Here is a 25,712-nt window from a genome sequence, read left to right as displayed (position 1 = left end):
CCCCCATCTCCCAGAGGACTCCTTCTTTCAGCTGCTCCAAACTGTGGCCAGGTGTGAGCCAGTGCAGTTCCAGGGCAGGAGCGTGCCTCCTCCTGCGGGCAGGCCTCCTGGGTAGCCAGATTGGAGCCTGGAGAGAGAGAGGCCAAGGCAGGTTCCACCTTGTGCACTGGGGGTTCCCATTGTCCCTGCTCTCCCCTGTCACTCCTATCTTTCAATTGCAACACTCACCCTGGGACTTCAAGCATATGACCCCACTCAAAAGAAACAAGACTGTGTGCCCAGCTCCCACAGCAGTCAAATCCCTACAGTGGGCTCCTAGTTCTACATCACTCCTAGTGATTCTGCTTTCGCAAACCCCAGCAAACAATGTGTCATAAAGGGGAGACATGGAAACAGGGAAGCTATTGCCAGGATTGCATTTTACATTTCAGACATGTCCTCGCCAATCTCGCTGGCATCTGGGCTGGGGTACAAAGGTCCCAGCTTGGCCAGGCTGATGTCTGCAAACCCCAGCCCTGACTGGCAGATGGGCCATGCTTCTGACCATCTCTCCTGCCTGCTAGACCACTTTAATGTACCCTTTCCATCTCAAGCACAGGAACGATTCCCTTCTGGAATGTTCCTCCTTCTGAGGCTTTGAGAAGGCTCGTCTGGGGAGTGGATGGTGAGTCCTGGGAGCGGCACCTCTTTCCTCACTTAGAGCCTAGGTGGGGTGAGGAGGGTGAGAAAAGGAAGGGGCCAGAAGAGAGTGAGGAGGGGAGCCCCAGGCTTTGGGGAGGAGCCCAGCAAGTGTGCAACGCCCTACAAAGCATTTCCTCTCTCTCCCTCCCTCCTTTCTATCCCCTGACTTTATGGCTGCTACACTGGGGAGCTGAGTTGGCCTCCTCTGCATCTACATTCCCGTGGGAACCAGCTGCACTACTTCCAGAAATGCCCTGCCCCAGTGGGTCCTTGGTGCTGGACCCACCTTCCAGTAGGTTCAAGAAATGTGTGCCCATAAATAAATCCTCCAAAGTGATACCAATCAGCAGGCACCATCAGAGTGTCCCTGGAAGTGACTTTTCCGTAGGAATCCGTTATTTCTGAATTGGATGGAGGGAGTCTCTGATCTCCCCCTTCCCCTGCCTTCTGTCCTGGCTCATCCCTCCAAGGAAAGGGAGGGCCCCTCCTGGCCCCAGCCTGCCAGGGAAGGGAGTGCTGTGAACTTAGCTGGTGTGGCCTGGAAAGCCCTTTAATGGACCCAGTTTGGTGGGGTGGGTGGGAGGCTCCATGTACCCCCAGAGCAGGGGCCAGGGTGGTGGCAGCAGGGTGAGCCACTGTGGCTGTCACACAAGATAACTGGAGACCTGCCCCAGTCTGGACAGACTTCCAGTTTAAGCCTGATTTAATGACAAGCTGAGCACAGAGTCCTGAACCTCAACACCTGCAAAAATCCAAAACCAACCAAACAAAAAACAACCAAAAAAGAATTTCAAGGGAATTTCCTTAGTGGGAAATGAGGCACTGGGCAGGGCCTGGGGGACAGCAGCAAGTAAGGAGCCCTAAGATCTGTGGGCATTTCGGGTAAGGTGCTTCTCTAAGCTGTTTCAGACCCAGGGCTCCTCCTGTTTGCACCGAGCCTAGTAGGCTGGCCTCAAGGTGACCAGGAGGTTCAAGGGCAAAGCTGTGATTACTTAGAGCAGGACAGATGCTGATTTAGGTTCCAGTTCTGCCTGGTTCTAGTTATGGGACCTTTGGCATTCATTACTTTTTACCCCTCATTTTATCTTCTGTAAAGTGAAGATTGTATTTATCTCACACTGCTTCTATGAAACAGCCAGTCTACTGTGTTAAATAATATAAATCCCCGCCCTGCCTCTATTCTCAGCCACAAGCACTGTTTGGCATCTGGGGTGGATCATTCTTTGCTGTGCATTTTGTGGGAGGCTTAGCTGCATCCCCAACCTCTACCCACTAGATGCCAGTAGTACCCCCAGTTGTAACAACCAAAAATGTCTCCAGACATTGCCAAGGGTCCCTTGGAGAAGTGCCCGTGTTGAGAACCCCTGCTTTGTAGAGATGAGGCCCAGTAATTCTCCGTAAGTTGGCATTAGGAGGGGGGTGGGGCAGAAGGCACTGCCTTCAAGGGTTTGTCCTTACCTTACAAGCTTCCAGACCATGGCCAAGCCCTTGGGGCTTCTTGGGGCCTATTCCCTCATCTGTAAGTTGGTGGAACAATATACTCAACAACAGGCTGATAGAATCATGGGTGATTGTGATGTGACAGTGTTATTTGAATTGAAGGCACCATTATCATCTGGAATGGTGGGTCCTTGAGAACAGGGATTCTGTCTCTACGGTTCACTGCCGGTCCTGAGACACAGCCAGGACGGATGGAGGGAAATGGACGCTGAAGGAGGAGGTGAATATTCAATGTGCTGCCTCTGGGCCTGGTGAGCTGAGCTGGGCCCCATGACTCCTTCAGCTTTAAAAGTCAATAAAATTGATTCATCCATCACCCTTTGACCCCTGCAGCAGGGCTGTCACCCAGAGGATGGTCTCAAACTGGAGTGTGCCCAGATCCGCTGGAGGTGCGTCAGAAACCTGGCTTCCTACCATGCATACTCCAGCCATACTGCTCCAGGGTCCCATTCGGTGGGCCTGGGAGGCCCAGGATTCTGCATTTGAATCCCCTGCAATCTGACTCAGCTGCTCTGTCATCCTCCATGTCCTGGGGGCATCTGAAAGCGTCTGGGACAGGGCACCCAGCAGGATGGGCAGCCCTCCCCAGCAGGTTCAGGCCCAGCCGTCCCCACTTCTCCCAGTGTGGAAACTACTTGGATCCCCCAACTCCACCTGGTAGGCATTCTGATGCCCTGCACCCACAGATTGATGCCAGGGCCAACCCTGGTTGCTATGGGGCTTTCCTGGTGACCAGAATTTGCTTTCTGGTTTGTTTTAATTGTTGCCTTCGTTTTGACAAAACAGCTGATGGGCAGAGTTGTTCAGGAGTAAGCGCTCTGCTTTGGAGACTGCAAGGAGAGGACCCTGAATCTGAGCCTGTTGGATCTTGGTGGCCCTGCAGACTCTGCTGTGACTGCCCTGACCATCTTTGCAAATCAGGCTTTATTAGGGCAGAAACTTGGACTAGTGGGTCCTCAGCAAATTCTGGTTTTAAATAAACCACATTTTGGAAACTTGTAAGCAGTATCTAAACTTCCCACAGAGCCTCGATGGTAAGTAAAATCGTCACTCTTTAAACCTGCTGAGAAGCCACCTCTGCCAAATTCTGAGGCACCCCAGAAAGGCCCTGGAGCCTCTCCCAAGCCTCCTTAGTTCTGCTCCTTTGGCAGGAACCCCTCAAACTCCAGGAACACACAGAGCTGATGATGCTGATTTTAAAATCCTACTTTTTTTGTTTTGTTTTGCTATTCAGAAGCCCTTATTAAGCGAATCAGGGTTCTTAATAGCTTCATTTACAACTGTTTTATCCCAAGACTTACTTAGGGTTCAAGAACAACCAGCTGTGTCCCCACCCCAAATGGCAGCTGCAAAGAACCCCCTCTGCACCCTGTCACAGTAAATCCAGGCTGCTCTCTGTCTGCGCAGGAGATGAGGGGGTGGATGGGAGCTTCATGAAGAATCAGATGGGGAGAGCCTGGCTCCATGCAGAAAGATTTGAGTCCACCAAGGGTTGGAATACAGATTTCATAACCTCTATTCTCCAGGCACCATCTTGGTCCCCCAAAGGGGCTTTCTCCTTAAACTTTTTCCCCTGGTCCCTGGCAATTGCCATTCTACTTTCTGTTTCTATGAATGTGACTACTCTGTGTACCTCATATAAGCGGAATCCTACGGTATTTGCCCTTTAGTGAGACTGGTTTATTCCACTTAACATAACGTCCTCAAGGTTCATCCGTACCATGTGTCAGGATTTTCTTCCTTTAAAAGGCTGAATAATATTTAATTCTGTGGATGTGCCACATTTTGTTTATCCACTCATTCATAATGGACACGGGGGCTACTTTCTCCTTTTGCCAGGGTGAATCGTGATGTTACGAACGTGGGTGTACAGATCTCTCTTTGAGACCCTGCTTTTAATTCTTTTGGGTATGTTATCCAGAAATAGAATTGCTAGAACATATGCTGTTTCTACATTTAATTTTTTGAGGAACTGCCATCACGTTTCCCATAACAGCTGCACCATTTTACATTCCCACTAACAGTGCACAAAAATTTTAATTTCTCCACACCTTCCCCAACACTTCTTATTTGCTGTTTGTTTGTTTGTTTGTTTACAATTTTTATAGCAGTCATCCTAATGAACTTAAGGTGGTATCTCATTATAGTTTTGATTTGCATTTCTCTAATAATCAGTGATGTTGAGTATTTTTTCATATGCTTTTTGATCTTTTGTATATCTTCTTTGGAGAAATGTTTATTCAAGTCTTTTGTCCATTTTTTAATTAGATTGTTACTTTTTGGTTGTATCCACATTTTCTGTGTTCACATAAGTCATTGATAAAATGTAGGACTGGCAGGACCTGAGGGCAGGCCCCTGTGGCACACTGCTCAAAACATCATTCCTGTGTGCTTGGGGTTCACATGAATCATTCAGCAGCTCAGACACCCTAATGCAGCTCAGGCCCCACTCTAATGTTCCCTCATCAACCCAGCGAGGAAGACTCCAGATTGCCCAGCACTCTGATTCATGCCAACTCTCAGGCTTCCTCTCCTATTGACCGTGTTTGGTTTTCTCTATTCAGGATATAGAGGAAATAAGGAGTTCAACTTCCCCTGTGTCTTTAACCTCAAAGCAAGAGCATGATTCAAATCTGGGAACTTCTGCAAAATGATCTGAGTAACCTTGAGAAAGACAGTTCATCCTTCTAAGCCTCTGTTGCCTTATAAGATGGGGATAACCATCATGATTTCCCCTGCATAGGATGATCGGGAGAATAGGGTGATTTTAGGGAATTGAACAGTGGGTTTCTCACCTGCTACATAGTAAGGCCATCAATCAACAGTAACTCTTGACATTAAATGTTCTTTCTCCAACGCTTCTAAAAGAGACTTTTGCTGTCTTGAGTATTTTCTCATTTATCCTGAAGTCTCTTCTTTGGGACTTTTTCTTTTCCACCATGAATGTTCCAAGTCTGTGACGCCTGACCTGTTGACCCACCTTTCTGCACACCTGTCCAGATCTAAGCCCATTACAGAGTGGTCTGCACAGCTGGAGTGTTGCAGGTGCTTTCTTTTACTTCCTCATGGAGAGTATTTGTGAGTATAGTCACAGTGCCATCTTTAAAAAGCTTCCCAACTCTCCTGTCTGCATCTCATGTCATGGCAGGAAGCCAGTGTTGTCTCTGACTGTTAAAAGAATTCTGTCTTCTAGAAGCCAAGTGCACATGTCCAACTTGCCCAAAACTTTCCAGTTATAGTAGAATTTGAAGTGAAAAGAGTCACATTCCCACATACCATGGGACTTTCACTCTGTCAGCCCTTTCCTCCTTGTTGGGCAGAACTGGTTCAAGAAAAGACAGGAGTCAGGAGAAGGTGCTGGGAACGTCAGCTGGAGCCAGATGGGAGAGAAACCTACTAGGCCATGAGGAGTAATTGAGAGTTCTAAGCAGAGTGGCGACATGTTTGGAGCAGAGCCTGGGGAAGAGTTCTCTCTCAAGGTCATCAGAGTGTGCAAGGGAAGTGATGGAGGAAGAGAAGATTGGAGTAGAGTGAGAGGCCATGGCAGCTGGTTGGAGGTGGCTGGTGAGAGATCCAGGAGAGGACAGTCCTGAGATCTGCTGATGCCATTCCTGAGACCTGGGAGAACTGAAATGCCATCAATAGAGATGTTTGCTGGGGTATCAAGCTGGATGTGGTAGTGCTGCGTGCAGAGGGAGAGGGCAATGGTAACATGGTGCTGACTTTTATTTGTGTGACAATTTTGCTATGAGACAAATGTCCTATAACACAAAACCCACCATTTTGGAGTTTTGGCTGGGCACAGTGGTTCATGCCTGTAATCCTAGCACTTTGGGAAGCTGAGCTGGGCAGATCACTTGAGCCCAGGAGTTCGAGACCAGCCTGGGAAACATGGCAAAACTTCATCTTTACAAAAATTAATAATAATAATAACAAAAATTAGCCAGGCATGCTGGCACTCACCTGTAGTCTCAGCTACTTGAGAGGCTGAGGCAGGAGGATCACTTGAGCCCATGAGGTTGAGGCTGCAGTGTGCCATGATTTACCACTGCACTCCAGCCTAGATGACAGAGTAAGACCCAGTCTCAAAAAGAAAAAAAAACAAAAAACAAAAAATCCTGCCATTTTAAAGTGTACAATTCCGTTGTTTTCACTATATTTACAATGTTATACAACCATCACCATTATCTAGTTCCAGAATATTTTCATCAGACCCAGAAGAAACCTGTGCTTGTTAGCAGACACTCCCAATTCCCCCGCCACTGATACTCCTGTCCTCAGCCCCTTGGCAACGACTAATCTACTGTCCATCTCTACAGAGTCGCCTAGTCCAGACACTTCATATAAATGGAGCCCACTTAGCATCATGTCTACAAGGTTCGTGCACGCTATAGCATATATCAGAACTCCCTTCCTTTTTATGACTGAATAATATTCCACCATATGGAGAGACAACATTTTGTCTCTATCGGTTGATGGACATTTAGGTTATTTCTACTGCTATCTAACAGGAATAGTACTGCTGTGAACACTTGCGTCCAAGTTTCTCTGTGGGACCATGTTTTCAACTGTCTTGGGTGTATACCTAGGAGTGAAGTTGCTGAGTCATATGGGAATCCTATGTTAGGTTTTTGAGAAACTGCCAGACCAAACTGTTTTCCAAAGGGGCAGCACCATTTCACATTCCCTCAGTGGTGCATGAGGGTTCTACTTTACCCACATTCTCACTTACGCTTGTTATTTTTTTTCTTTTTAAAAAAGTTTTAACCAATCAAGTGGGTGGGAACTGGCATCTTATTGTGTTTTTGATTTGCATTTCCCTCTTAGCTAATGCTGTTGAGCATGCAGCTGAAATTTAGTGAGGACACTACTCACCTATAACTCGTCCGTGGAGCAGGTATGAGATTGAGTCCACAACTTCAGATATTCAAGCAATGAACTTTGTTTCTGCAACATTGCCAGTTTCCATGTTGAACCTTCATTCTGCCATGGTTATGTAACAGGACCCCAAAGTAACAGTGCCTTAAACTGGGAAAGTTAGATTTCCTCCTTCCATAAGACTGCAGAGGCAGGTGGTCCCTGCGTCCAGTGGCTGTGCTAGATGGGCCAGTGCAGGCTCTTTCTCTCCTGTGGCTTCATTGTCCTGGGGTGTTCACCTCCTCTGCATCATCCATGATGTCCCTCATCAGATCCACACTCTGAACAGCAGGATGGAAAATGTCCCTTCCCTTTAAGGGGGCAACCCTGAAGTCACACACATTATTACTTACTGGCCAATACTTAGTGGCAATGCCATCAAGTCACCTCTTTCTGCAAAGCACGCTGGAAGTTGTAGTCTTCACGATGGGTGGCCTTGCAACAGGTAGAAATCTGTAGTTGTGTTTCTGATAAGATGAGACAAGATACTGAGGGACAAATAGCAGTCTTGGTCACACTAGGTCTGTTAGATGACATCATCCCCATCATTTGAGTTGGCACAAGGGTGGCGGGAACCACAGGGGGGAAGACCCATCCTGACACTCTGATGATGTTTTTGGGCTGGAAGAGGAAGAAGAATCAGCAATGCCCCAGGCATGCCTCAAGCACATGCTCCTCAGCACTGGGATCCTCTTCCTGGCTGCTCCCCTCATGCCTCCTCCCTCAGCTCTCTCCTCCACCCGACCCTTCCCTCAGCCTCTTTCCCCACCAAACTTTCCGGTGTGGGGTTCTCTCTTGACTCACCATTCTTCATTCCCAGGATGCTTAGATTTACTACTTAGGGGACAATAGCCTGTTGAAGGCTGCCCAAACCTCCATGGCCCTGACCCACCGTCTCCCACCCCATTTTCCCAGTCTGTTCTATATGTGGTCTCCTGCCACCCCATCTCCTTTACTGCCCATCCAGGTCCCAGTCACCGTGTCCTCCAAAGTCCTGGCGATCACGCCCTTGCCTTCCTGCGCACATCTCTTTGGAGCCTTCTGAGGGTGAGGAGGGATGTAGCATCCTTCCACGAGTGAAGTCCTTGACATCCATGGTCTCACTGAATTCTCTAGCATCCTCTGAGGAGGGGCTGGCTGTCCTCATTTTACATGAGAGGACTCGAAAGCTCAGAGCTGCTAAGTACCCAGGACCTCCCTCCACCCTGCCAGAAACAATAGTGCTGGAATCATGCCCCAGGGCAGGTGGCCCACTCCACTTTACCCCACAGCTGACTCTTTTCTGCCCCAAATTCCAAATCTGTACTTCCAACCTCTGCTCCCCTGGAGCCTAGCATAGCACTCTTCTGTCCAAGGTATTGAAGTTGAGTCTCAGGTAAACCCAATCTGTTTCCTTCCACTCCCAAGATGCAAGAGGAAAAGGAAAAAAAAGTGGAGAACATGCTTATGAAATTCTCAACTCCCCTTGTTTACTCTGTAAATAGCACAGTATGTTTAGATTTTTCCACATCTAGAGGATTTCAAAATCTACCTGGGAGGGAGGGCTGGGGCATCAACTGGTATGCAATGTGCTTTTTAAATTTAAAAAGTGCTATGCAAAGAAAAGCACTGCCTTTGGGCCAGGTCACAGCCGCTTCCTTTCCCAGAGCCTGCTCTCCTGGGTTATCTGGTGGAACTGTCTTTAGTTAGCAGGGTGAGAGGCACCAGAATGGGAGCAAAGGGTGAGAGGCTTTGGAGCCACAGCAGCCTTGTTTACCAGGACTTGAGGAAGGTTCGTCTGAGCCTTGATTTTCCCACTGTGAAATCGAGCTAATAATTATCCACCTTGCAGAGATGTTGTGAAGATTCCGTTGTGAAGATTCACACTGGAAGAGTTCAGAAGCTTAGTAAATGCTAATGTTCATGTCATTAGAACTGGGACATTACATGTCCAACTACTACAAAACTGTCTCACAAGCTGTAATTTACTGACCCAGACTTCGAGTTTCTCAGTTGAGAAAAAGAACCTCCCCACCAGCGCCCTAGGAAAGCTCAAGGGCAGTGGCCTGGCTCTCAGAGCATCTGCCCAACAGGTAAGGACTTCTGGCTCCTGCCATGCGACTTGGGCTTCGGCCCTTGCCTTCCCTGACCTGGGAGAGGGTGGACCTGGGAGAGGATGAGGAAGTATTGCCTGGACGGACAGAGACAGAGCTGGGGCAAAGTTCCCAGGCAGTTGCCAGCCCTGGAGGCAAGGTCAGGAAGCACGTGGAGACCCAGAAGGGACCTGACACTGTGATGTGGGCTGACTTACACAGTGCAGGCAGACATCTGCACTCAGGGCAGGTGACCCAGGTGGCCCAGGATGGCAGCCAGCAGGGCCCTGTGGTGTACCTATAATTTTGGAGTGAAATCTAACTTAGGTGGGTGTCCACTCACTGCCTGCCAGTCTCAGATGGGTTCTGACAACAGGGGAAACAGCTTAGTGGAAGCATAGAAAAATAGCAGCCGATAACAGCTCTGGAAACTAAACCTCTGGGTGGCAGAACTGCAGGGCACTCAAGGGAGCCTGTCGTTCCACCTCTTCATTTTGTGGAGGAGAAACCAATGCCCACGGAGACCAGTGTCTTATCCACTAAGATGCAGCAGGCCAGTGGCCTAGAGCCAGTCGGGGGCTCTTTCTCCTCCACCATGGCTTCTCAGCATTGTCAACCCAGTCTCCTCTTTACATGACAAATATTTTGTAATGACCTCTTTACTCTCCTGATATAGCATTTATAGATAATATAACCTGCCTTTATCCGTGATAAAAAATCAATGTAATGCCCTACCTGTAATATAGGGAGAAATAAAAGGAAAGTCATTTATAATAAAGTAGTTCAATAAGTAAATACACAGGCACAACTGTACTCAAATGAATGCCACAGCTATACACGCAGACTGATGGAGGCAAGTTGTATTGTATTTGTGACTTCAATACCTTAAGTGTTGTTGCTGTTGATTACATGATTTTTCTTTTTTTTTTTGAGAGGGAGTCTCACTCTTGTCGCCCAGGCTGGAGTGTAGTGATGTGATCTCGGCTCTCTGCAACCTCTGCCTCCTGGGTTCAAGTGATTCTCCTGCCTCAGCCTCCCAAGTAGCTGGGATTACAGACAGGCACCACCATGCCCAACTGATTTTTGTATTTTTAGTAGAGATGGGGTTTCCTCATTTTGGCCAGGCTGGTCTCGAACTCCTAACCTCAGGTGATCCACCTGCCTCAGCCTCTCAAAGTGCTGGGATTACAGGTGTGAGCCACCGCACCTGACTGATTTTGTGATTTTTCTGAAATGGCAAACAACTCTTGGCAAAGACACAGTTCGAGCTCCCCTCTAGAGAAATGTGAGCCCGTTTCCTTGAATGCAGATGAGGCAGGGATAAAGTGGTGATGCTTTCTCTAGAAGGTGCAATCCCAGCAAGCACGAAAGACAAGGAAGCGCAGCAGTGAAGGTGGAAAGCCATACAAACTGATACGCTGCTGGACAGCCGCTGCTTCAAGACACGCTGTGAGCGGGGTGTGTACGCTCAGCCACATGGGAAGTCCCCAGCCAGCTGTACAGAGAAATCAAACTTTAGAACAGTCCCCAGGGAGAAGAAAGAAAGTGGGAATCCTGATACCCAATGGCCAAAGTTCATTCCATGGGGAACTGACTCTCCCGCACCTCTGGGTTATGTTATCTGATCCCTTGGCAACTGAGCAGGAAGCCAGATTGCACCTCCTTGAGCGTGGCCTGTTAGGTGATGCTAGAAGCAACAGGAGCATCCTGAGAGTCACGGTACAAGGGCACACGGCTGGTGGGGCTCAGGTGGTGGAATGAGGATGCCTTGTAGAGACCCAGGTGGAGCAAAAAGCTGAAAGCCTGGGTGGCAAGGTGCAGCGAAGAGAATCTGAGGAGATGAATATGCTGCTGTGTCCGATCCAATACAGTGATTGCAATCCTCGAAGACTCGTTGTATGTTAAAACCTTTTAAATTTTTTATGTTTATATATGAAAAAGAGTTACGTTTCAAGCTCAGATCACTATGAAGATGTTTTTCAATCTATTCCAATGTTTAATGGAACATCTGAAAGTCACATAGAGCATGGGACAATTATTGATTCTGTGGGACTGTCCCTTAGATTTCAGGAAAATGATCACTGATATCTGTAAGTTTCAGGCCTTATTCTAGGCACTTTGTACAGATTAATTCACAGCATGTGCACAAAAATCTTGGGAGATAGGCATGATTACTATTTCCATTTTACAGATGAGGAAACTGAGACTAGAGAAGTTTACACAGCCAGTCAGTGGTAGAACTGAGACTGGAACTCAGGGGTCTGGATCTCCAGTGGTTCCAGTCTTCATCCTCTAAATGCCAGTGGGATCTCCTCTACCAATTGTTAGGACAATAAACACACTCCCAGAAATTTCTCCCCAGCCCATGGGAGCAGTACGTTCCCCCACAGGCCCGTTGCACAGTTCACAGATGGACACATGGCCCCCAGGGAGCCAGGCCTGCTGGGGCTACCACAGAGCCCCAGGTTTACTAACCCTGAGCAGGGTCAGGGATGGAGTGGGTGCGAGGGGCCCTGCAGGAAAGGGAAGGGTGAGGGGAGGAAGAATTTGGAGTCTCCTCGTGCAGCCGTTTCGCTGTGCTTCTAGATGCTTGCATGGCGGGCTAGGCATTTGGCTGAAGTGGTGGCTACAGATTTCAAGGCATTTTAAAGGCTATCACCCAGGCTCCGGTCAGGCACCAGAGAAAATACAACCGAAACTCCAACCCCAAACCAAGCTAATCTCCTGTTTCCGTCCTGTTACAACTCAGCCATTGCTCTTTGTGGCCCACAGGACTCCCCACGTGTGGGTTGGATCCCATCCGAACCTTGATTCCCACACCCGCCTGCTGCCAGACCTCGTCTGCCAATTGTGGCTATGCGGAGCCCGAGGGGTGGGTGTCTCCCTGGAGAGCTTCTGACAGACATCTGCACCGAGAAATCCAACTCCCAGCCTCCTTGCGGGTGGTCTCAGATCTGCCAAGCCACCAGGCGTGAGGCTGGCAAGGGCAGAAGGAAAGCTGCCGAATCAGCTCTGGAATCCCACAGCTGACCCCGCCTCTGGTTCTGCAGGAGAGGAGCCCAGCTTTGCTTTGCGGTCAGAGCTGCCTCTTCTGTTTTCTGCACCAACCAAGATGCCATCTGAGACCGACACCCTCCAATTCCTGTGATAAATAAAGGAGTGATAATAACGATAATGGCTGAGCCTCTTCTGGCAACTACTATGTCCTGGATACTGTTCTAAATGCTTCATGTATATTAATCCTTGCCACAGCCCTGTGAGCTGTGTACTTTTATCATCGACTATGCCCTTTTTGCAGATGGGAAGACTGAAGCACAGTGAGTTTCAGTGATTTGCCTAGGGTCATGCCAGCCGCTATGTGGCTCCTGGTTGTGCGTCTCTAATGATTTCACCCTACTGCCCCTCTGCTGCTGCCCCTCAGCTGCCTCCCAGAGCAACAGACAGCTTCAGGGCTACTCTCCTGCCTGATTTCCAGCTTCCCTCGTCACACAGAGCTGGGGACAGCAAATTGGGCAGCTGCCTCCCAGGATCAATGATCACAGATTTTTGAGTTGAGTCATCTGTCAGGGGATGTGGTCTCCACACTGCCTCTCCCTACCCCTGTGCCTGGATCCGGGGCATTGCCCATGGATCCGGGGCTTTCTCTCCCCTGCCGAGGCCACACTGGGTCTCAGGGCTCCAGGGGATTTCAGAGGGTGAGAGCATGTCTGAGGTCCTCGTGGTCATCTTGTTTCCTGGCTGACTTCACCTCCTTCCACTTCACTCTGATCCTTTGGGCCTCCCTGATTTCCCTTAACCCCGAGCTCGCCCCTGAGCCCCTTCACCCTCCACTGAGAGGGGCCCTGGCCCCAGCATCTCTTCCTTCTGTGGCTCTGAGTCTCCATGATATGCCAGTGCTGTGCTCCTGGCCACAGAGTAACAGACCTTCTGGCCTCTCTTGAATTTCCTGCTCTCAGGATGTACAAAGTTGGAGTCGAGATGGTGGATGAGGCATAGCTCACAATGAGTATTAGTTCTCCCATTAGAGTGGGCAGCTGTTTAATTTCATGCCAACTCACGATGGCATTTTCCAGAACAGAAAAAAAAGAAACAGAAAAAAAAGAGAGAAACAAAAACCAATGCAAGATGGGTTTCCTTTTGGAAATCAAATATGTGTCCATTTATTTGCACCTGAGCTGCTGGAGGCAAAGGAATTCCAAGCTTCACTAGTGGACCTTGAGTTTTCCCTCCCTACTCACCATGACTCCAGGGGCTCTGGGTGTCACTTTGAGACCTGGCTCCGGCCCAGGTGTGCTGTGTGTCCGCACAGATGTGCTGTCTCCTCAAGTGCTCCCACACCCTGCGGCACTACATGTGACGCTGCCCAGGAGCCAGCAGAGCCCCAGCGGGCCCTTTGTCGCTCACTACCCAATGTGCATTCTCCAGTGGGCACAGCAGGCAGCCCTGCTCCGCGGGCCTCTGCCCGAGCCAGGGATTACAGGATGGACCTGCCTGCAGTGGCAGATGGTAGCGCTTACAGCTAAACTGCATTCGGCGCTTTGAACATCTTGAAAAGATTTCTTTAGAAGTTAAACTTGGCTTGGGAGTGACAATATGGTTCAGTCTGTGTCTCTGAAAGGGCCTCAGGGTGGGGCGAGGGGGATGGCTGTTTCACGGTTCCCAGCCTTGGCTTGGCTGTCTTCCACGAGTCCTGTTTCTCATGGGTCCTGCAGTCACAGTGGCTTCTAAATTTCGGCGCCATTGTTTGGAAGTCACATTTGTTTCTGTACATGTGCTGTGGGAAAGGCCATACTGGCTGTCCTGCAAGGACACATTTAGATGCCTCTGGGCAGTGGGATAAGCGCATGCCTTGGGGCACACATTTAGGCAGAGAGTGTTGTGTTCCACACAGGGCTGAGTTTTGCTGTTGCCCCTGCTTCAACCCATTGAGGGGTTGACAAGCATTTGGGCAGGGTTTGGGGTCCCGAACCTTTTGGCATTAGTGAGGACCAATTGACAGCTTCTTGCCTCCTGGAGCTCATGGCTAATTGCACTGGAATAATACCCTCCAAATCCCCATCCTAGGCTTGTCCTATTTAACGAATCCTTTGGGGGACAAAGGGTTTGATCATTTCTGGGCTCAGATAACATCTCCCTTCCCCATCCCACAATTTTCCCATCCTCAATTTGGCCACTGTAAACTCTGTCAGGAAAAACCCAGCCTTCCCCCCAAGGCAGGCACCCAGGAGCACTTTCTGGGGTAAGTGAAGCCCTGAAATTGGCAGAAAGGCAAGGCGAGTGTCCAGCTTGCAGGCTGCGCTGGCCCCTGCGTCTCTCAGTGGCTTCTGCAGCCAGAGCAGCCTCCATTGACCATTCATGAGATGTCAGGTGGTCTACAGATGGGAACACAGCATTATTGATTTTTACTAGCCTGCTAAAATTGAAAGGAAAAAACTCGTCTTAAAAGCTCCCGGTTAAGCTTTGTTTCCTAAGTGGTGATTCCAGGGCTCTGAGTTTGTCAAAGGCAAGTTTAAAATATCAGGACTATGGAAGATATAATAAAATGAAATTTTCTTACCGTCATTAACTTCAGAGAGGAGCTCTCTGACTCGGGTTTGGGGGCTAAGGGGGAGGGGGAGAGAGATCTCCAGAGTGGGGGAAGGGGGAGAGAGGAAGCTGAAAGAACAAAACCAGCAACTCCACCCCTCATAGAAGCCCCTTTGATAAGACTGGATGTGAATATAAAGAAATGAATTCCATCCGCTCTACATTGACAACAGTTCCCCTGGCCAAGCAACGACAGGGGATGTGATCAGAGAGCATTGGCCTGATGGGCCCCCACCAAGTACACTGACTTGGAAAATGGGGAAAGTTTGGGGTCAGGCGATGAGCTCTTGGGAGAGGAAGCTGGAGAATGAGGAGGCTCCGATTACCCTACCCCTAATACTTATCTAGATGTTGTTTCTTGTTCTTCTTCCTGAGAGCTCTCATAGTCCCAATGACTGGAACACAGTTGAGGGCACAGTCGTGTCTGCAGAGCTGTCTGCACTTCCAGTTGGCTTGCCTGGATGTGTGTGGTTCTTGGAGCCATCTTGGGTCATTTTTTTCCAAATCTTTGATGTTAGGGAAAGCCCCTTAGAGAAATTCCCCGGGGAGTCCACCAAAGGGTTTGTGCTTATGGGGTGGTCTCCTAGAAATGAGGGTTCTGCATCGTGACCGAGCCACTATATCCTCCTAAGTGTCTGTACATGTGTGTGTGCATGTCTGTGTGTCCATACGTGTGCATGTGTGTTTGTGTGCATGCATGTGTGTTCATATGCATGTGTGTGCACTTGTGTAATGGTCATGTGTGTGCATGTGCTTATGTGTGCATGTGTGTGCGCATGCCTGTGTATTAACATGTGTGTGTGCATGTGTGTATGTGTGCATGTGTGCATGTATGTGCATGTGGTCTTTATCCGCCTGTTGGATTGATATGGGAATGGTATTTGGCTGGCGCCGACCTTCTTTTGATCTGCACAATGGCGCTGCAGCACTGTAGAAAATATATTGATTGATTGATTGAGTGACCTTTTTGAAATTAAATGAGCAGAGATCTGGGAGTCGTGAGACCTGGGATCTGACCAGTGGGTCAGTCAGCAGATATCTATTGAGCACAAGGAAGCACTGTGCTGGGCACTATGGAGGAATCGAAGAAGCAAATGATACTCTTCTGCCTCCGGGTAATAAAAGTGTGTGGGGCAGTCACCAATTTCTATTGGGTCCTCAGACTAGGGATCCTGAAATCACAGAACTTTGGAGTTGCACAGGGGCATGGGAATGCCTTTGCCCTGCCCTCTTACCTCCTGGATGAGGAAGCTGAGGCTGAGGGAATTGAGATGACTAATGTCATGTTCCATTGGAGTGTCCTGAATTCCAGTCTGTGATTATCGACCAGCTGAACAGCTCTGCCTTTCTGAAAAGATCACGTGGGCTCTGCTCTCATTATTGCCAGAGGACCCAGCAGAAGTGAGGCCTACCAATCTTCAGAATTTATCTTCTATCAGATGGGCAGGGCAGCCCCTCACAAGTGCTGGAAAGCTTAGCAAAAATGTCCTTGGAAGCTACTTTTCATCCATAGCAGGGGGATGAAAGTGACTTGGATTAGAACTACATTATTGCAATGATTACAAAACAATTAACTTTTATCTTGCGATAACTAAATTCCAGATGCTTTGCTGAGGGCTTTATATGCAACATCTGTTTTAACTCTCAGAACACGATGTGAGTACTATTATTATCTGTGGCTTATGTATAAGGACACTGAAGCTCAGAGAAGTGACAAGACTTGCCTAGTGACACATAGTTGGTGCCTGGATTTGCACATGAATACCAACTCCAGCGGTTGAGCAAAAAATCTCGTGAACTTAAGTATTTTTGTTTCTATGGTTCCCAAGGACAGTCTACCATTTATTTATTACTAAAAGCAGTTGCTATTTCTATGTTAATGTAGACAAGGTGTGTGCCAGTCCCCCTTTATAAAGCCGAGGTTGGGCATCAGACAGATACATTTCTAGTAACTAACCCTGTTTCATCAAAGGTTGGCAGCGTCCTGTCAGACTTCGTAGGCATTGGGGAGAGGAGCTGTAATAAGTCTGTGGTATAACAGACTAAAGCAGAAGGCAAAATTACTGGAGCCTTGTGATTTGGGGAAATCCTCCTCCCACCCCACTAGAAAGACAAATAGTTTTCAAAATAATTGTTTTTCCATTTTAGAAATTAAAAAAAATAAATTAAGATTCAAATTGCCTGCCTTGGGTATTGCAAACAATTTCCAGGTGATGATCAAATTCCTTTCTTCTCTGGTGATGAAATTTGTTCATGGTTAAGGATGATCAGCTTTCACATAGCATGGCGATCAGTCGGAAAGACACAAACAATACAGTGCATCGTACACTCATATAATTAGCATTTCCCCCAATTAGAGTATTAGGAGAAGCATAACGCCAAGACTTGGTTTGACGTTGGGCATGCTGTTTATTTGTGGCATCATCTTTGGGAATAATGGCATTTAGCTACGTACAAAGAAATATCTATAGAGCGAGCACCAGGCAGAGGCTAGCTGGTCCCCTAGCCAGCTAGGTGATGTCGTTCAGACTCCATCCTGCGGGAAGAATTATGGAGGTGCTAGAAATTTCAAGGGCAACCTTTTGCACACCCTTCTCTTCTCCACCTCAGCCCCTGCCCCCTTTAATTAGGTGGTTTGGTTTGTCCCTGACAGTAACCAAGGTTACCAGGGCCTATGCAGAAAGGAGATGTCTTGGTCTGTGTCTCCAGTGAGAGGATGAACACCTCGCAAGGAGTTAAACTCAGAGGGGACCCTGGTGACCAGCATTGCAGAGTCCCCCCTCCTGGGAGCCACTGTGACTGAGTGACAGCTGAAAGGCTGGGAAGTGTCACCGAGAGACAGAGGAGGACCCAGCACTCTGGATAGATTTTTATCACTTTCTTGAACACTTCAAATTACAGACATAAGTTCTGAGGCTTTGTTTCGCAATTGGTGCCACAGCAATTGGTTTTTGTTCATTGATTTACATGAATGCATATTGTAGCTGGTTTCTTAGGATACATAATTTGTGTCAAGGGGTTGCTTTTGTTCCGGGGAACTCTTGAGGGAGTGTAGGAGAATGAAAATATCACTGTAGTGCGTCCCTCCCCTCCAGGGGGTCTCATCTGTTGTGGGGGTGGGGGCTGGCAACATCCATTTGTTCACAGGTCAGCGGGCGTCGGGAGGAGGCCACGGGTGTCTGTCTCAGTCCTGGCCCTATTTTCACTTTGGCCTCATGCTCAAGGTATTGTTGACATTTTGAGCTGGGGGTGGGAGGGCTGTCCTGTGCATTGTAGGGTAATTAAGAGTGTCCTGGGATTGTACCCACTAGGTGCCAGTGGCACCCCTTCCCCAGTTTCAACAACCAAAAATGCCCAGATGTTGCCAGATGTCCTCTGGGGTAAAATCATCCCCAGTTGAGAACCACTGGCTCAAGATAACTAGAAACTCCACAGACCTAGACTGACTACATGCCCAGGTGTGACACCTAGAGTGTACGGTTCCTAGTGCCATGAAAGCATGTGGGCATTGGGAAAGGGGAGGAAGTTGGGGGAGAGTCACCCTCTAGGAAAAAAAAATTCTCACCGGAAAAAAAATAAAGTTAGCCAACTCTTATATAGACCTCATAGTGACTAGATCACATAGACCTCACAGTGACCCGACACTAGACTCGATCACTTTTTTCGTCTAATTTCCCAACAGTCCCATAAGAGAAGTCCTCTCATTCTTTTCATTTTGCAGATGAGGAAACTCAGGAAAAGAGAAGTTAAGTTGTTTGCCCAAGGCCAAAATCTAATTAGAGGCAAAACTGGGATTTGAATCTAGGTCTCCCTGGCATCTTGTACCTCCCCAGTGGATGACTTAAAAGCATGGAGAAATCAGCAGCCTCAGAACCTGTGCTCACTCCCTTGAGAGGCTGTTACTGCATCTGCTGCAGCTGTGCCCACTGCCGGGATGCCTGTGGCCAGCTCTTTGCATAACAATGCTCAGAGAAAGAACAAAGAATGACCCTGCTTAAGGGTGCTGTGACTTAAGGAAATGTTCACTGTCTCCCAGAGGAGCACCAAGAACCTCACTTGGGGACACAGAATCTAGAATCCGGTGAGCACCACTTGGCACCAGCCCTCCCAGGCTCAGTCCTTTGCTGCCTGCGAAGAGAGGAGTGTGTGGCTTCCTCCGAAGGTGCCACGCCAGCGTCCTGCATTTAACCTCCCCCACTGGGGAGCCTTGTTTACTAAACAAAGCGACTGCACAGAAGCGGGCCTCTGGGGAAGGTAGCAAGGTGGAAGGGCAGGGGTCAAGAAGCGGGGTCAAAAGGCTGAGACTATGGGGAAAACGGGAGATTAAACATCCTCTTTTTCAAATCGGGAGGTTCAGATAATTAATTGGTCCCCGAACATGAAAGCTTTCAATGATTGTGCTAGGCAGCGGCCATGCCGCCTTGCTTCTCGTCTGGCTTGCTGGGATCCTCCTCTGCACTGCGCAAGCTGGGGCCAGACCAGCTGATAGCCAAGCGGACAGAGGTCTGGCCCAAAGGAGGCCTGTGCCAGTGTCTGTCCCCACAGAGTCCCTTCTTCACTGTTCCAGTGGCAGTCTGTCTTTCACACAGACGGCCGACCTCTGGAAGGACCAGGCCTCTGAGGACAAGAAGTGTCAGGGATGGCGCGCCGCCTCCATGCTGGGATCACTGTGGCATCCATGGCCTCCTGGCCAATTGGAAATCCCTGGCAGAGAGAAGGCAGCTGAGGGATCATATCCTCCCTCACTGCCCTGGGAGAATCTGAGGCTGCCTGATCCCAGCAGGATTGCTCTCACTGAACCAGAAACACCCTAAGAGCCTTCTGACGTTACAGTGCTCCGTGAGGGCGGGGTGCCAATTTCCCCCATGGCATACCTGTGGGAAGGTGAGAGATGCGTACCTTGAAGTCTTTTAAAATTCCTCTTTGACAAGGATGACGGTCATCAACATGAACCAGGACCACACACACAGATGTACACCTGCTGCCCTCGGGTCTCTTGCCCATCATGATGTGTGATCCCATTTTACAGATGAGAAGACAGACTTCTCATGAATACTCTCCGGAGCCAGGGGCTCCCGGCTGCCCAGCGGTCTCTCTCCGGGGAAAAAGAGAGACCTCTGAGCAGGCATCTTCTTCACCCTGGAGAGTGAGCTGCTGCAGGGCTGGGCCAGGGGAGGGAGTGATTGTGGAGCTGCAGCCTGGGGCTGCAGGGCAGAGCACCCAGTTTGCCGGTGGCGATCTTGCCTGGCCTCTGCAGGGCTCCCACGGGCTTGGGAAGGGACCATGTGGAGAACCCTCCCGGCTACTGAAGAGCCAGGCTCCGGGAGTGGCCATTCTGGGCAGGACTCCCCAAAACCATGCTCAGGCCAAGGCCAGCTCTGGTAGTCAGGATGCCTGTTGGAAAGCCCCTAGAGGGGGCAAAACTTAGCCATGGGGATTGGGCAGGGTGGGCGCAGCAAGCCAGAGGCCCCTGCCAAGGGAGCAGTGCACCCCACTGGCAGCTCCTTGGTCAAGGGTGGGGCCCGGGGTCAGGGACCCGCACCAGTGCGGGAGGGGCTGAGGGAGGGGGCGGTGCTGATGACTGCTAAGTGCCCTAGCAATGAAGCTGAAAGGGCTCTTAGGAGCCCCTTTCTTCTTTCCTGAAAGGATCAATCGCAGAGCTCTGCCTTTGTATGTGATGTCCCCGCTGTGAAGTACACTTAAGGAATCAAGTTTTCTAAAATTCTATAAATCATTATTCCAGCCTCTTGCTCACCCCCTCCAAAATCATTCATCTGCTGAAATATTTAGCAGTGGGTGCGTCTGCACACACACACCCTGTAGGCAGGCATGCAGGAGAGGGCACAGTAGTCGTTGCAGAGGTGTCCCAAGGCCTCTGTCTCTCTGCTCTCCCTTCACAGCGACCTTAACAGCCCCCTGATCGCCAGGTGCAGGTGATCGTGACCAAATCGTGAGGTGTGGCTTCCTCTGTCCCTCTCAAGGGCCCCATAAAAGAAAGGCCCCAGGGTACTGCGGTAACACCCTGGTGGCTCCCTCTGGGGTCCGAATGAGGCAGGCGTGGGTGTGCGCACACATTTGTGGTCAGGTCTGCCAGGGTGGCTGGGGAACGCCACACTGCAGAAGTTGTTCCTGGTTCCTGTCCTCTGCACTTTTGGCCACTCTTAGCGAGGATCTGGGGAGAGCAGTGTTGTGCTGATGTGATGAGTTTGACCTGTGAGTTGTGGGCTGGGCAGGGGAGACTAGAAGTGCTGGCCCTTTGGTGGACTTGGTTCTTTGAGAATGAGGATTTTGGCCTGGTTCCTCTGTCCTCACCAGGGCTGGAAGCTCCAGTACTTTCCAGAATTTTCCACCCCTCCCACCCTGTACACACACACCCTGACACATGACAGGGCCGACCACAGCAGCCGCAGCCAATGTCCCTGAAAGGCAAGGCAGGCCTGATTGATTTGCAGTGGTTGATCTGTGTAATGTCCCTTCTCCCCAAGCACCCATCTCGCCTGCAGAGGCGCTACATTACCTCGCAGGCCTGGCTGCCAGCCTGACACCCTACACCCAGGAGGATGCTTGGGAGGTTGCAGGTGCAACAAGCAAAATGAAAATCCATAGTTTTAAACCTTTATGAATTGAGAATGTGAACCTGGCAAATGGACCCGGAGTTACTAATGGACAATTGGTGTAACCAGCCCATCCATCCTCGAGGACCTGGCGAGGCCATTCCCGTGACTGCTGGCTCCTGAACACGGAGCCCTCCCTAAGCCTGACTTCCCTCCCCCTTCTCAGAGTCAGGGAAACAGATGCAGGCATGGAAAAAGACCTGCAGGCAACCTGCCAGGGGCCCCCAGCTCTGTGTGCCCAAGTGAGGCCTTAGGAGGCAGCAGTGGGTGTGGGGGAGGGGATTCAGGTCTCCTGGGCTGTCGAGGGCTTCAGCCAAGTGGCCATCAATGGGCAAAACAGAGCCCCCATCCCGACCTCCAGATGCAAGCATTAGAAATCTCCTCTTGTACAAAGGAAGATCATATCCCAATCACACATGGGCACTTGACTCAATGGCTGTGCTATCGAATGGAAGGGACATCCAGACCTGGGTCCCCCCCGGTCCTAGCAATCTGGATGTACTAAACACACTGTCTCTCAGGGCCTGCAAACATGCTGTCCCTGCAATACCCATGAGTCACTCACCTTCTCAGGGCAGCCTTTTCTGGCAATTCTGTTGAATGATGCCCCAACCCTGCATTCCCTACACACTGCCTGCTTTATTTTCTCTATAGTGGTGGTCACAATTGGACAGACTGTATATTTTACTTATTTGTGGGTTTCATATCTATTTTTCTCCTCTAGGACAGAAGCTCCACCAGGGCTGGAATTATTGTCTGTTCTGTTTGTTATTTTTTCCAAACACCTAGAAAAGTGCCTGGCACATAGCAGGTGAATAGTAAGTATTTGTTGAGTGAATAAATGAATGGTTGGATGTCTCAGAGGTGTGAGGCTCTTCCTTGTTTGGACTCCAGCACTCTGATCTCCACCCTCTAGAGGGGATTGTCCCTTTCCTATTGCTGCTTCACTAGCTGCCCTGATCTTGCCAGCACCTGCCTGCTCAGCTGCCTTCCTGCTCTTGTTTCTCCTGTCCAGCCCCACACCATTCTCATGCTCCTGGTGCATGACAGCAGTTTACTGTTCTGCTCCCGTCTGGGTGTTCTCTCTTTTCCTGCAGGCCCAAGATCACTAATTAAATGAAGGGACTTGGCATTTTTCTCCCTGCATGCCCCCATCCTTCAGCAAGCACCTCCCAGCCCCAACACTTGCACGAAACTGATGCTGAGTTGGAGGTTTCCTAAAAGTTAGTGTGGACTTTCCCTCTAGAAAGCAGCACGAGCCGCTCCTCACCTTCACAAACAAGGGGACAAGGGGACAAGGTCAGCCCTTTGAGGATTAAACTCTGAAATCAACCCATGATTGATGGGGGCAGAGATAAACAGCCCTGAGAAGCAGAAGGGACGCAAAAGAAGTGATCAATAAATGTTAGTTTCCTTCTGCTGTGGTCTGAATGTTTGTGTCCCTTCAAAATTCATATCTTCATACCTAATCTCCAATGAGATAGTGTTAAGGGGTGGAACTCTGGGCAGAGTCCTCATGAATGGGATTAGTGCCCTTAAAATATAGGCCTAAGGAAGCTTGTTTTCACCCGTGCCATGTGAGCACACAGTTGAAAGGTGCCATCTATGAAGCAGAGCATGGGTCCTCGCCAGACACCAAATCTGTTGGCACCTTGATCTTGGACTTCTGAGCCTCCAGAACTGTGAGCAACACGTTTCTGTTGTTTATAAATTACCCAGTCTAAGATACTGTGTTACAGCAGCCTGAATGGATTAAGACAACTTCCTTTTCCCCTTCATTTTCTCCCTGCACAAGTCTGGGGTATTTGTTCATTGGATGATGTATCAGTTAGGATGAGTTAGGTGATCATGCTGCAGTAACAAACAAAAGGTTATTTCTAGATTGTGCTATGGTCATGAAAGTTTCTTTCTGCCTCATGCTACAGGTCCCCCATGACTGAGGAGTTTTGTTGTAGTTCTCTTCATTCTGCATTGCAGGCTGATACAAGACTCAGTATCTTTGACATTCCCTGTTGTAGAGAGAAAGAGAATGTATCATGAGTGGGCGCTCTCTTAAATCTACCCAGGAAGTGACATTTATATTCCCACTCACTTTTCACTGGCTTGAACAAGTCACATGGCTATGTGGAGCAGGAAGGGCAGTCTTGCCATATGCCCCAGGGGAGATCCAGAAGTCATCTGATGAATAGCACTGACTCCCACTGAGAGGCCTTTTTCTGAAAGAGCGGGTGCACCCGGTCACTGCCGACACTTTTCCTGTTTTGAGGAACCTGTGAGTCCCTGTCTGTTTTCATGCCAGCCTTGCTGAAGAGCCCAGGAATCTTCCCCTAGTCTGTCTGGGCTCCTCTGCAACAGTCTGCTCTGAAGGCAGCTCTTGTTCTTCGCCTCCCACAGGTGCCCTGATGGCTCCAGAGGGCAGCCACTTGGTGACAGGGCTGTTTTTAAGGATTGCTGGGGTTGGATGGAGGCTGATCAGCAGAATGGCCCACACCCTACTATCACTCATCTTTGGCCTGAGCCCAGTTATAGGGTGCTGCTGCTACACCTGCAGAGGAAAGGGGGCAGGTGGCCAGGGTTGCAGACTTAGGCCCACTTGCTATGGTGCCCAGGCCAGAAAGCACTGATTCTGACGCTCCATCACAGACCTGCTTCAGGGGCACAGGGCTCAGGAAGGCAGTGAATATCTCCTAAGAGGCAGCCTTGGTTTGGGAGCTCTGTGTCTTTTTCTCTTTGTTAAAAATAAAAAAGACTGACTTGGCACATCATTTCAATAGCACCCTTTTCAGCAGATCAGACCCTCTGGTTCTTCTATCTTTTCAACACATGCCAGTCTTGGATGAACCCAATTATCTGCCTTCATTCAAAGAGCTGAGGACTGTTGGAGGAAATCTCACAACAGGACAGACGGATGCCACTGGAAACATACAAACTCCAATCTCAAAGCCTCAAAACTGCCCAGCAAACCCTATAGTGGTTCTCTGCCAACTTTCTTTCCTTAGCTCTCCAGAGTGATGAGTTCAGAACTTCACCATTCCCTTCACACTTTCAAGCTCTTCCACCCTTGCCTTTCTTCTCACTCTTGACAGCATTTCTCAAAGTTCTTATTCTGGAAAACACTTTAAAATCCTTTCTAGGTCTGGGGTAACTCATGCTTAAAATTTAGTTAATCTATGACTTGTGGTACATTAACATAATCAGGAAATTATAGATATTATAACCCAATAAAATGTCAATGCATTTTTGAGTAGGAAAAGAAAAGCGGGGGTGGTGGGGAGTGGGGGAGGGGCATGGAAGGGAAATGGCTGAGAGCCACCAAAGGCTATGGAGATGTCAAGTTGCTTTCAAGACAGGCTTTTAATGAAGGAAGTGAAAATAGAGCAGATGAAAAAAATGCATGTGCAACATAATCAAGGCAGATACATCTTTGCAAAATCTTTGCAAATGCTTTTTCTAAGTTGTTAGTGATACCAAAGCCCCTGTAGAATCTCTTTCCTCGTGAGCCTTCTGGTGGTCTTGAACTATTTAAAGCACATTTCAAAATGCAGACGGAAGGGAGCACCACGGAGCACATCAGACTGCAGGACGTTTGTGTGGGGGGCACCGTGTGGCACACAGCAAAGGTCTCGAAACTTAAAATAGAGCATCCCTTCTTCCTGAAACAGGAAAATATTCATAGGGGATTTTGCTCTCTTTTTGTACACATGTTCTATGTGGCTCTTTTCTCCCTTTTTTCTTCAGCTATATGGCAGAAAATTTACCAGGAACCGGCATAGAAGTGGCACAGATGCCTTAGTGGGTCTGGAATGTTAAAAAAAAAAAACAAGCTATTTTTAATTAACATACCATGCACTTCATCCATTTAAAGCATATAATTCAATAATTCTAGCATATTCACAGTTGTGTATCCATCACCACAATAAACTTTGGATCATTTTCACTACCCCAAAAAGTAACCCCGTACCTTTTAGCCATCACTCCCCAATCTCTCTATCTCTCCAGACAAAGGAAAGCACTCGCCTATCTTTTGTCTCAATAGGTTTATCTCTCTGGGCATATCATATAAGCAAAATCATAAATAAGTGGTCCTTTTAGACTTATTTTTTTCATGTAACTGATGTTTTAAAGGATCAGCCATGTTGTAGCATGTATTAGTACTTTATTTCTTTTTGTTGATGAATAATATTCTATTGTAGGTATATAGGTCATTTTTTGAATTACTGCAGTTCAAAAACCTAAGTTATGTGACTGAGGAGAAAAGGGGTCACAACAAGTGAAGAAAAGACACCTGCAGGCATTTTACTGCCAACCTGAAACCCTCCAGTTTTAGGCTGAGCAGAAAGGA

The 25,712-nt window shown here is 48.8% G+C and overlaps 1 long non-coding RNA gene across 1 annotated transcript; it reads left to right on the top strand.

The window, feature by feature from the left end:
• The first annotated feature begins 6,150 nt into the window (after positions 1-6,150).
• On the top strand, positions 6,151-12,342 carry LOC141409072 (uncharacterized). Its single transcript, XR_012427384.1, has 2 exons — positions 6,151-9,170; positions 11,943-12,342. It is a non-coding gene; the product is annotated as an uncharacterized lncRNA (long non-coding RNA).
• Positions 12,343-25,712: the final 13,370 nt, after the last annotated feature.

Source organism: Macaca fascicularis, chromosome 18 (assembly GCF_037993035.2).
Source record: "Macaca fascicularis isolate 582-1 chromosome 18, T2T-MFA8v1.1".
In the NCBI taxonomy this organism is placed as follows: Eukaryota; Metazoa; Chordata; class Mammalia; order Primates; family Cercopithecidae; genus Macaca; species Macaca fascicularis.
The sequence above is the reverse complement of the archived record's forward strand: the minus strand, read 5'-3'. Positions and strand labels throughout refer to the sequence as shown.